The following is a 14,249-nucleotide window of genomic DNA, read 5'->3' as shown; positions in this document are numbered from 1 at the left end:
CCATACACCACGTACAATATCTAAAATTTAAAACCTAAGGAAACATAATGAATATAACATGATCCTCACACATGAGGACTCACCATATCTTTAACCTCAAGCAATCAAACGATCATCAACTAGCCACGAGTAGAAGGAGAGAAAGCTGATGAGTCCACAAATTGGACTCATTTAGGGCTATATTTTGATAGAATTAGTGTCCTCAAATGCATATTTTGTCTCAATATCTGATGAAAACCCTTAAGTTTCAGGTATTTGGAGTTTGAGGCAAAGCATGGACACTACTTGTTAAGAAGGAACAAGGCGGCTGAAAAGAATGAAAAAATGAAGGCCTGAAGATCGCCGAGCCGAGTTGGCGAGTCGCCGATCTGCCTAGAGATTGCCTTTTGTTCCAGTGTGCTGAGCCCTAAAGGGAAATATCAAGTTGGTGATGAAATGGATCAGTCAGCGTGTCGCCGAGTAGTTCTGCGAAGCAGTACTATATCGCCCAACGACTCAAAGCACGAAGATGTTGAAGGCTAAAGCAAGAACGCGATGAAATCGACCAAAAGATGGATCGCCGAGTGATCCGTTGCAACACAAATTTTCAAACATTATAAATACTTGTTTAAATTGTTAACTAGTATCAAATAATTATCACTATTATTATTAGATCTTTTTGCAGTTTTTGAGAGAGTCTAAGTTTTAGAGGGTTTTGGAGACTTTGTTCTAAGACCTTGAAGATTCAAAGGGTTTCAACTACAAGAAATTGGACTTGGGTCTTGAAGATTCTTCACTCTTGACGTGTTTTAAGACATAATTCTTCATAACCAGTTGATGGAAACTGATATTGGTATAAATTTTTATCTCTTTTACATGTCTAGCTAAAACCCCAATTCTTGGGGTGTGATTTTGTGAATATGGGTTAGATTATTTGTTGGCTCTTGCTTGTTGATGGTTTATTTGTTGTTTAGATGTAATTTCGTTTAGTAGTTGTGTATGAACTTAATGGAATTGTAGTTGCAAATACGATTTCAACTTAGTATTTTTGGCTTGCTCGAGAGAGAGGTCGTAAAACTAAGACTACTAAATTGATAGCCAGTGGTATTGGGTCGACATGGGTTCAGCTCGAGAGAGTGAATCCTAGTTCTTCTCCCACACATTCAGCTCGAGAGAGTGAATGGGCTAAGGCAGAGGCTTTGCTTAATGCGACAACTCGGTGTTCGAGAGAAACAGAGTTGATTCGGGGTAAGTTGCTCGAGAGAGAATTTACCCCCACTATAGTCTAGCCTAGTCACAAATACTCAACAATTTACTATCAAAAGCATGACCCTATGATTTAGTCTATCCCGTATTCCTATCACATCCCAAGAATCCCATCTCTCTATCTCGTTTTCATATATTTTTGCTGTTTTTAGTTGCTAATTAATACAAAACCCCCCATTGATAATTGACACTTGCGTCACCCCTTAGATTTAGTATGTTTATATTTGATAATGCTTATAGCTATGACTAATTAGAAATTAATTTTATTTTTATATTAATTCTCAAAACCACTCCCTTGGGACTCGACCCCAACCCTTGGTTAGGTTACTTTACTATTGTACGATCGTAAACACTTGAATTGGAAGTTGTGTCTTGATTACGCAAACATCAGAAGCATCACACCATACATTAGTGAAACAATGTAGGTACAAGTATGCATTAGTACATGGAATGTACTATAAGGGATATACATAAAATATGAAGCATGGTCAATAAGGAGACATAATTGAAAACATGGCATGCATGACCAAGCTAAATATAGTAAAATCATTTAAAGAAGAATCACAGGTCATGGGTATGGTTAATGCATATTAAAATCATGAGTAAAACTTCATAAGACTTTTAAGAACAACTTAGTTAGTTTTGTAGGATATTACTACTAACTGACATAGACCACATGAGCAAGAATGTGGAATCTGGTATCTTGCTCCCACACCAAAAAGAGATGTCCTTGCTTGACAAGGCAAAGACCTTAAACTTCTAGATTAGGTGGATCCACTAGCTATGTCACTTAAGACAATCCTATGGGGCACGTAGTTAAGGACAATGAGATTGCTACTCGAGACCTGACCTCTACTAATGGGAGAGCCTCCATCTCAATATCCTTTTGGTGCTAAGTAAAAATCCCAATGGAATCAGTCATAAACATAATCATATCATTATACATGAAAATACACAATTAAGATACTAATTCAAGATTAAATCATTATAGAATATATCCTTAAATCTTAAATCAATGCATGTGTGAGAAAATCATTCACCAAACCATGATCTCTTATATGTGAGAAAACTCTTTCATAATTTCATTGATGCTCATCATAAGAAACCTAGATCATAAAACATAATTTTATAAATCATGAATAAACCTTCATAAATCATCTTCCGTAGATTCCTAGTTTTTTTCCATAAGTTCATGCCTTTAATAATTCAAAGTCAAAATCATGAAATTTGCATGGGTTCATGTAAAATCAATGGGAAATCATGTAAATTGAGTCAAAATAATCATTATAAGATCAAAACCAAACAATTGAATCAACACAAATTGAACCTATGAAGAATTTAATAAAAACCTAATCAAATTTGATGAAATTGAACTTGGAGAATTGAAAAATCTTGGGGCTCAATGGGTGAATGGAACCCATTGATGAAACCCTACATACCTTTTTATTCAAAGTCCTAAAGCAATGAGGGAAAGGAGACTTGATGAATAAACCCTAGTCTTCTTTTTCCTTGATCTTGAGAGGAGAAATTTTTAAGATAACTTTGGAGAGGATTTGGGGTTTTGAGTGAATCAAAGAGTTGGGGAAATTTTTATAGTAGAAGGGTAGTTATAGGACTTAGAATTAGGGGTAAAACGACATAGTATAGGTATTTATTGCATAGGAATAGACCTGAATACCCTAAAAGAAATTGTCAGATGGTTCCTACGATTGTGACTTTCTACGATCCGTATTGATCAATCGTAGATCTAACTTCAGAAACTCAAATTTCACCTTACTTTCCACGAGACTATTCTACGGTCCGTCTGAATTCCTACGGTCTGTAGGCTCCATCCATAGAACATTATTTCAAGTCCAAAATTTTACCACGTATGAATCCCTTCTACGAAATCATCCTACGACCCATCAAACTCCTTACGACTCATTTTGTTTACTCGTAAGTAAAACTTCAGAAGCTTGAAATTCCCAAATCTCAATGTTATTCCTACGAGTGCCACCTATGACCCATAGAAACTTCTACAAGTTATAGACTGGACTCGTAATTCAATGCTATAGCAATGCTTTGTACAAAGATAGATAACATGGACAAAGAGATACAAAAAATGAAAGGTCAGCAGCATGACGGTAAATATGCGGAGCTAAGTCGATCGGAAGACTTAAAAATTCCAGAGCTAGAAGGTGACGCTGGGAAACACCGAAAAACCCAAGCTAACAATTTATTACATGCAGCTACAGGTAGCACATCATCTACAAAAGAGGAGAAAAGATATGTCAATACAAATATGAACAAGATATTCGAAAAACCATTTATACCCAAAAAACAAAACCCCATATTTGCACCACCTCAAATAAATACTTATAAGGAAAGTCTAAACCAGGACAAAAAGACCTATAACCATATAACCAGAGCATATATAGAAAATATCCACAAAATACAAACCTTTTTAAATAAAAACCCCAGATCAAAATACTACTCAGGAACATTTACAAATCCTGAAATAAAATGGGAAATAAATAGAAAAGAATTATATGCACTATATAAATGTTTATTAGCTTTTGAACCATATATAGTATATAATAAGTTCATTGTAAGAACAGATAATACGCAGGTGAAATGGTGGATTACAAGGAAGATACAAGATTCAGTAACAACAAAAGAAATACGAAGACTAGTATTAAATATACAGAATTTTACATTTACAATAGAAGTAATAAGTACTAACAAAAATGTCATTGCAGACTACATATCAAGACAAAGCTACACAGACGGACCTAGACAAAGATAGTATACATAGATGATATATTGTTATATTCACGAACAGAAGAAGATCATATACGATTGTTAGAAAAATTTATACATATTATAACATACTCAGGAATAAGTTTAAGTAAGAAAAAGGCAGAAATAATGAAAAATCAAATAGAATTTTTAGGAATACAAATAGATAAAAATGGTATAAAAATGCAAAACCATATAGTACAAAAAATAATAAATTCTGACGAACAAATAGATACGAAAAAGAAATTACAATCATTTTTAGGATTAGTAAACCAGGTAAGAGAATATATACCTAATTTAGCAGAAAATCTAAAACCTTTGCACAAAAAATTGAAGAAAGATGTAGAATATTATTTTGATAAAAAAGATCAAGAACAAATACAAAAAATAAAATCATTATGTAAGAAGTTACCTAAATTATATTTCCCAGATGAAAATAAAAAATTTATATACATAGTAGAATCAGATGCTAGTGAAATAAGTTACGGAGGAGTATTAAAATATAAATATGAAAAAGAAAAACTAGAACATCATTGTATGATACATCCCAACCCTTAAGAAAATCAGTAGAATATCAAAGAATAAAAGAAATTGAACCATATCACTACTATATAACTGGAATAATAGAACAAAGGAAACATATCATCATAATAAATACTGGACAAGAAGAAATTATATACCAAGAGAATTAGTATCGGAAGAAGAGATAACCTCTAAAGAACAAGTATGCCCAGAATTACCAAAAGAATTGTTACATATAGAGGAAACAACTCAAAAAGAAATAATCATAGGAGGTATAATAATATTAATAGACTTTAAAATATATCAAGAAGATAATATAATATTAGGAATAAAATGGTTAGAAGAAATGAAACCATATAATTTAGAAAATACCCAATTAACAATAACTTATAAAAATAAAAAGATTATAGTAAAAAGAGCATTATGAAAATTTATATACTTGCAAAAATAATAGTAGAAAATTACTACAACAGATACTATACTCCAATGATAGATACAGGAGCAAAAGCAAACATGTGTAAACATAATTGTCTACCAGATGAAAAATGGGAAAAACTAAAAACACCTATAGTCGTCACAGGATTTAATAATGAAGAAAGTATGATAACATATAAAGCAAAAAATATAAAGTTACAAATATGGGATAAAATATTAACTATAGAAGATATATATAGTTATGAATTTATAAATAAAGACATGCTTTTAGGAATGCCATTTCTAGAAAAACTATATCCCCATGTAATAACAAAAACACATTGGTGGTTTACCACACCATGTAAGCAAAAGATAGGAGCAAAAAGAGTAAGTAATAAAAACAGAAAACCTACACCATGGATTAAAGGAAGTGAAAAAATCACTCAAAAATTAGAAAATGTTAAAGAAAATACTCACAATATAGAATTAATAATATTTTCAATAGACAAATTAAAATTAATTCAAGAAAAATTAGATATGTTATATAGTGAAGATCCCTTAAAAGGATGGGAAAACCATAAAACAAAAGTAAAAATTGAACTAATTGATGAAAATAGCATAATAACCCAAAAACCATTGAAATATAATTTTGAAGATTTAAAAGAATTTAAAATGCATATAAAAGAATTATTAGAAAACAAATATATTCAAGAAAGTAATAGCAAACATACAAGTCCAGCATTCATAGTAAATAAACACAGCGAACAAAAAAGAGGTAAAAGTCGTATGGTTATTGACTATAGAAATTTAAATGCAAAAACAAAAACATATAATTACCCCATACCTAACAAAGTATTAAAAGTAAGACAAATACAAAGATATAATTATTTTAGTAAATTTGATTGTAAATCAGGATTTTATCATCTAAAGCTAGAAGAAGAATCTAAAAAATTAACAGCTTTTACAGTACCACAAGGATTCTATGAATGGAACGTACTACCTTTTGGATATAAAAATGCACCAGGAAGATACCAACATTTTATGGATAATTATTTTAACCAACTAGAAAATTGTAAGAGGTGTTACAGTAGGAGTCTTGGCATTTTTGTGTTTTATCGCCTCTGTAGTTATGATTTGCTCTCGTGGGATTGTATTGAGTTATTCTCCATGTATTGGTGCTTGTGAACTTGGTGGCTCGTCGTAGCCGTGAGAGCTATGCTTAGTCATGGACTAGAGCGGTATGATTTGGGTAGGGCATCGTCCCTTGAGTTAGTTCCCCCTTTATTGATTGATAGCTCTTATTTGATCCGTTCACTTGTTGTTTAGCAGTAGTTCTGTTATACTCTTACTGACCTTGATTATATTATTGGGCCCGAGGCCGTGTGCGAGGACTAGTTGGATCCTTGGTTAGTACTCTCTGCTTTGGTAGCGAGGTTTGGATGGTTGTATATTTATTTGACTTTGAGTGCCTTGTTTGAATGTTGGTGATGACATGCATTGCATTGCTTGTTCATTCTCATAGACTTTGTGGTATGATCTCGGCTCATGCATTGGCATATTTATTATTTATGATGAGATATTGTTTTACTCGACTTTTATTTTAAACTGGTTTAAACAAGAGTGGTACCACCTAGATCACTTCACTTACTGAGTTTTTAGATTACGAGGCATAAGAAGCGTGCTCCTTTTCTACTATAGCTATTAGAGGCATCTAGGATATGCTCAATTTTTACTTGACTAACCAGATGCCCTTTATTACATGTGTTTGGCTATGATTTGATGCCCCTAGGTTTACTCTTGCAAGCTGGATGGATGATGCCCCTGTGAGTTTATTGGCTAGTTGGGCGGCCCCTCTTTGGTTCTATTAATGCCCCCGGGTTTACTCTTTCTAGTTGGGTGGCTGATGCCCCTGGGAGTTTCCTGGTTGGCTGGGCGGCCCCATTATTGGGTACTTGAGGTTAGAGTTTTTGGATAGTCACTAATGGTCCTTCTACTCACCATGCATTCATATGCATCGCCTATCACCAATATATTTGTTTGTTGATTACACCCAGCGGTTTATGGGGGCAGGTTGGGTTATGTTTGTTGTTTGTACCTTCCAGGCCTATGGGGTCCGGTTAGGTTATTATTTGAACACATTATGTTCTATGTTATTGTTTTCTTGCTAGGTGCTAGGCTTTGACTTTAGAACTGTGGTTGTGGGTCCTCCTAACCCTAGGTAGTTGACTTGATATCTTAGTTGCTTGCGAATAGGTTGTTGTCTTGCGTTCCAAGTACGTTCTTTACTCGACTTCTTACCCCTTGAATCCTATTTCTATTCTTTATTACCTGTCTACTTTAGTATCTCCTGTTTAGTTACTTGTGTTATACTTTCCTTATTACTTGTTGTTTATGCTTGTGTTATCTTTTGATCTCAATCGACTGATGCCTATTGAGTACCGTCTTTGGTACTCATACTACACTCTACTCCCTTCAAATCCTAGTTTGAGTTATCGTCGTTGATTTAGAGTTGTGCGGAGTAGCTTGGGGTCTCATAGACTAGGGTGAGCTCCTCACATTAGGAGTTACCGATTTCCATCTATTTTTTGTTAAGCTTAGTCTTTATATTGTATTCAGAGACATCCTATACCTATCTAGTATTTTTAAAAGCCTTATAAAGACTAAGCCTAGCCTAGCCAAGTTCACGAAACCAAAATGAACATTGGACCCTTCACGAGACCTTAGATGGCCCGTTTAGGGGATCACGACCTGTCTTGGGCATCGTGAAGGACTTCCCAAGGCAGCCAAGATGAAAGTCACCTAGACGAGCCACTAAACAGCCCATGATGACTTGTACGGTCCATTTAGTGGTTCGTACAAGTCACCCATCAGATTTTGAGTTTTGGGTCAACTTCAAACAATCATATCTCTTATAACAAAATGAATTAGGTGGCCCATGACTTATCAAATTAAAGGTAGTTGAGTTCTCTTTCTAACGCCACCAAGTTTGCCTCATTTCAAGTTTGGAGTAAAAAGTTATACCCATTTTAGTGAAGCCTTGTCAGGCAGGTGCAACTTGACGACCCACCAGACGGGCCGTGAAGCATTAAACGGCCCATGAAACTGCCCATTTTGGCATCTTTTTAGTTTTTTAAACTAAGGTTGTTTTGGTCTTTCCCCGATGTGTTTGGTACTGAAACTACATTGTTTTAACCCCTATTCTAAGCCTAAACTACGTCGTTGCACACAAAATTAAGGGCTTAGAAAGTGTTAAACAATTCTTTTACGTTTATTAACACTTCAAGACATTAGAGCAAGGTTCCAAGAGGAGAAAAGATAAGGTTCAAGCGTTCTTCAAGTTTCTTCGATTTCGCCAAAGAATTGCATTCTTCCATGTATGTAAGGTTATCATAGTGTTGGACTAGTTCGTCCTCACACGCTACATCTACTTTCAAATCAGTAAAAGAGTAATCTAGGGTTCTATCCTTAGATTTCAGTATTCTTGAGATGAGTTGATATGGAAATCTGAATTCTTGTGTTGTTGATTATGTAATTCCTATTCCTAATCATTTAATTGGCATACAATGTGAATTCTGATTATTGAGTATATTGTGCATGACTATTTTTCAGCATGAACCATATTTTGAGAATTTAGCAAATTCTTATTGAGAATTCAGTAGATTTTTATTGAGAATCTTTTAGGCAAACCATCATTGTTTGAACTGAGTTTTGAAGAAGTAAAGAGCAGTTTGAGAAAGAGTATAAGGGAACTAAGTATTTCCCAAATGTTTCATTTTTACATGAAGAAAACAAGTAGACTTTTTTTTAGAAAAGTTAAAAGAGTTTTTAGAAAGATTAAGTACAGAGCAGTTACCTCTTAAAGAGGCCCTTTTTCAGTAATTATCTCAACCCAGGATGTATTTTTATATTGAGCAAAGAGAAAACCTTGTTTTCTAAATAAACAATGAGTTTCAGAGACAGTTAACAGCAGTTACCTCTTTTAAGAGGATAGTTTGAGCAATTATCTCAAATCAGAGAAAGAGTAATGTTTTTATACATTGGAGAAAGAGTATATATATTAGTGGGAGTAGTATTGAGCACCGATATAGGGAGCGTTCAGACAACTCACAGCCCTCATAAACCATGTCTTACCAACATGGGTATATGATCATACTTTTAGATGAATCCTTAGTGTCTTGCCTTCAGACAGAGCTTAGTAGATCCACTTAGTTGAGATGTTCTATATCCCGGCATGATATAGGACAGTTCTGGCGGCGTGGACAAGACGTTGTATCATCACTTAGCTCATAGTGATGGTTGTCGGTTAGAGAATCTCCTAATAGAGTTAAAGTGTAATTTTATATATCACTTATTATGCTAATGTTTAAATAATGAGAAAGTATTTTGTAAAGTTAAATGGTTTCATTCTTTTAATTCTTTACAATCAGTTGAGTTTATGTTATACCTATAGTAGTCCCTTCTTTCCGTTATTTCTCCTCGGCTGTATTACATACTTGTACATTCAAATGTATTGATGTCATTTGACCTACATCTTTTATGATGCAGATACATGTGTTCAGGATCATCAACAAGTTTTTTGGTTGAGATCACTTTGCGCTTCAGATAGCTTTAGTGAGCCTTCTTGCTTTTCGGAGGATTTCACATTTATTTTCTGTTATTGTTGAGTTTTCGTGGGTCTTGTCCCGACATATATCCTAGTATTAGAGGCTTCATAGATAGTTAGAGTTGAGGAGTCTCTTAGTATTTTCCCTTTTTATATTAAAGATGTTTTGTAAACTATTATGATTATTGAAAATGAGTATCTTCAGACATTCAATGGAGTTATATGCTGAGATAAATTGTGCTTAAGCCTTTTATCTCTTGGATAGTCTTCCGCTAAGTAGTCAGTCATGCCAAGGGTTTGCTTGGGGATCATAAATGATTCTCGAGTGCCGGCCACGTCCAGGGTGTAGGCTCGGGGCGTGACATAATTTTTGAGGATATTCCTCCAAAATTTTGTCCCAGTTTAGAATATAGAAGAACTCTTGAATATCCTCGCAACTTGTGACACTACTTAGTATGAAATTTTTCAGATCTTCTCAAAAATTTTGTCTACCGCTTCATCTATAATAAACTCATGTATTCAATCTTGTAAAAAATATCATCTTTTGTCAAAAATTTTGAGATTAGCTCAAAAAAATTGTCCAATTTTCATCGTAAGGAAAGATGTAAAACTTACTAGGAATATGATCGAGTATGTAAGGCACCTACGTATTTCACTAGAGAAATTAGGTCAAACGTAGTTCATATGGTTGTGACAAGCACAATGAAGATTGGCTAGGTTAATCAAACTAGTAGTGTTTATTGAGATAAGTCTTTGATGGTCCAAGTAAACAATGATAAGGTTGTTCGGGTCTTTTACCGATGAAAATTTGAGAGTGTCTTTGCTTCAATCTTTTATAAGTGTGCAAGTTTGATATTTTACACAAATCAATCTCTCTCTAAAAAGAAGAATAACTCAAAAGGAAAGAATGTTAGTTTGTGTTCATAATAGATAATGCAAATTATCACACAAAGACCTGAACACATAAGTTTTGCTTTGTTCAATCTATGGATGAAAAAAGACTAAACGGACAAAAATTTATCTATTTTTTTAGATTATTGTGTGTTAGAAAGGTTGGCTTGAGTTGAGCCAAGTTCTTCTAGTGCTTCAATTGTTGTACTTCCTATCTCGTATCTCTCTCTCTCTCTCTCTATATATATATATATATATGCTTTCAAATTTCTATCCACCTTGAAATGGCAGGTCGACAATCGACCTTTCATGAGATAAGAGAATAAGATCAAAGATTCTATAGTGAATTTCAAATCTAGTTGGAAAACTCAAGACTCGAGGAGTATTTGGACGGACTTTAATAGTGATTGTGTTTATGAAGCTCTAGGAAAGTGTTTTAAAAATATTACTAGCATGTCTCCAAATGAAGCAAAATATTCACACAAAATAGTTATTTCATAAAGCACACAAATAGTTATTGTGTGTCTTATAAAAATATGTGAACCTTTTATGTCAAGGGTAAACCTAGCGATTTGAAGAATGTATTAAGTCATTTCAAAATGTCTCATTGCCCTAAAAACATATTTATACAATCTTTAAGAATAAATTGAATGAGAATACATAATAGGAAAAATGAGATATAAATAATCAATCTTACGCAGGGGTACAATTCTAAACTAAGCTTTCATGGAAGGTCTTTCCTTCTTGGACTTCTTATCATCTCGAATACCAACATCTTTTGGATAAAATAGTATCTTGTAAATGTCCTTCTTCAATTAGAATAAATTATAAAAATAAATTTACAATCTCGAAGGACAATGGTTCGATGAACAACGTATATGTCCTTCAAATTTAAACACGTAAGTATGATCATACGTTTAGGTAGGGGATTTTTTACTCAAGATTGTATTTCTAGTTAACCTATTACACCTTGGGTACTGGATCATCTTAAGAAAATGAGATAATTTCAAAATTTTGGCTTCTCTCTATGCTAGTTAACTAAGAGTGAACATTATATTCAAGTGGACTAGTAACCCAAGGGCTAAGAAAGTCAACGGCGTGTATATTAGTGTATATCATTATTATATATCATTGTATATCATCACCTACTTTCCTTGTATATGGAACGTGTACTGATTGTACATAACCTATTTTACAACATATTTTACACTTATATAACAACTTCCTCTTCCTCTCATTTCCAGATGAGGTGGCTCAAAACATAAGAGAGTATCGACTTATGAGAGTCCAAATGGGACTCGTACATGAAAAAGAAAAAGTAGAGAATTAGTATGAGTAAGAGACATGTGACACTCAAAATCATTATAAACAATCCGCCAACAACAATAAGTGACAATGAGAATTTATTATTTTCTTGATATGGATAAAAATAACTCATAGAAAAAGATATGATTTAATTAAACCATTAGACATTATTAAAAACAAGACTTTCTTACAAATGAACACTTATTTCTTTGGCTTAACTAGAGATAACATTATAAACTAATCAATCAAGCTAAGAGCAAGATAAATTAGTGAATGTAGTAGACCTATCCAAAAATGCATATTTTTGATAGCTTATAAAAGCAAACAAATGTATTTTCTAGAGTTGGATATTGATTCATGTCACATCTTGATTATCCTAAGTTTCTAACCATACGAGATGATATCGTCAAGGAGAAGAAATAGGGATGAGGAAATTTACGAAGTCATTATTTACATAAATCTGAAGCATATCAACTTGTCACAAGAAAGAAAGAAAAAGTGCAAAGACAACTAGCTTCATCATTTATGTGAACAAATATATCTCATCATAAACTAGATTAAACTCAATTTTTACATTGCAGACATCACTTGAACTATAAGTATCACTTAATATAAAATTCAAATGACAAAATCAAACTCAACACATCAACTAAAATAGTCAAACTAATTGAAACAAAGAACTTTTAAAAATTTAAACAAGAGAATGCTAAATATAATTGACAAGCTTAAGTAGGAAAAAAAGAAAGTTTTGTCACTAAATTTAAAATAAGCAATTTAACGGTAAAGAAAACTCTCCAACTCGAATAAACTTATCATATAAATAGAACTTATGATATACATGCCATGACCAAATAAAATTAAATTTTATTATTTAAAATCACTAGATAATACCATTCGAATGTTGTAATTTAAACAAAATACTAATAGTTGTGAATGAGAATTATAAGAGGGAGAAAAATGTTACACAAATTGAAGCTCAAAGAAGTTCAAGACAAGCTAAACTAATGACTCAAAATAAAAATAATACTACTTCTAACAATACAAGCAAGCAAGTGAAATTGAAAATAGTAAATAAACTGCTGAAATTAAATATTTATACTTGCACACTAAATTAAAGAAAATCTAATCATCAAGCTAAATAAATTTAATAATTTAAAAAAAGGGCAAACAAGAAAAGAGAATTACCTTGCTCAAGGAAATGAGCTGAGAAAACGATGAGTCAGAGCGATAACGAGCTTTCACCACGAATAGAACTCCAACAAATATATGAGATTCTAGATAGGTGAAAAGAGAAGAATATTTCTTCAAAATTCAGAACTCTCAATTTTAGGGGTACTCTTGATTTTCATTCATCAGAATCATGTCTAATATAATGGATATAAATGAATATTTATAGGAAGCAATTTTGTCACGGCCCAAAGTAGACCCTAGGTGTAACATGGCGTATAGGACCCTGAGAGGCCCCCATACAAGACATGTAGCATACATAAACAAGATAATAGAAAACAAGAGATTTAAAAGATCATTTCAAAACATAGGATTTTATAAAGTGAAGCGGAAGTCTAAACATCGTCTCAAAGTCATCTAGTACATAAGAAGTAATCACAATGTAACCCGTACATCAAGCCTAAAACTGAAATGATAAGACATAATGAAGTAAGGCTCAGTCCTCAGAACATGAGGACTCACAAATCTTCAATCTTCTACTAATAGATCCTAGCCACGAAAGTGCGAGCCTGGAGCGTCGGACCGTACATTTAGATAAGAAATGTAGGCAAGAGTACACGTTAGTACAAATATGTACCAAGTATGATAGTGATGCATGAAGTGTAAAAATCATGATAAAGGGGCATTTTCATAATATGAATGACCAAGCTAAAACATGATATAAAAGAGTTGGAAAATACAAGTCACCAAAACATGGCCAATGCAGGTAGACATCATCTTAAATCACATGTGAGATACTTCTTGAAGTAACCTTGGTTCATTAATGTGGGAGAATTACCTTTAACTGACATGTAAGACCATGTGAGCTATTTACATGAAATCCGATGTCTACCCAAGGTAAGACCATGAACTTCTAGCTATTGTGGATGTGGCTAATGTCTATATAGATAACATATGGTGGCACATAGTTTTTGGGACATGGGTAATCACCACTTGCCCACTCGATGCTAAGCATAACTCTCATGGAACATTCGTTAGTCTTTTTCATCTTTTCTTTAAAGGATTTGAGCAATCACCTCCTGTCTTTGTATCACATGACATGGGTAATCGCCTCTTGTCTTTTATTAGAGGAAATGGGTAATCACTACATGCCACGTTCTTAGAATAACTCATTAACTTTGATTAATTATAGGTGAGAAGACTTTTCAACCTTAGAATCTTTTATGTGAGAAAACATTTCACATTTATGCATGGAGTAATTATGTGAGAAATCCTTTCACAACAATTAACAACAACATAATATATGTTTTACTCTCAAAGAAAC

This window comes from Solanum verrucosum, unplaced genomic scaffold (genome assembly GCF_900185275.1).
Source record: "Solanum verrucosum unplaced genomic scaffold, falcon-dt-bn FXZP01000257.1, whole genome shotgun sequence".
Classification (NCBI taxonomy): Eukaryota; Viridiplantae; Streptophyta; class Magnoliopsida; order Solanales; family Solanaceae; genus Solanum; species Solanum verrucosum.
This window is presented reverse-complemented; position numbering follows the sequence as displayed.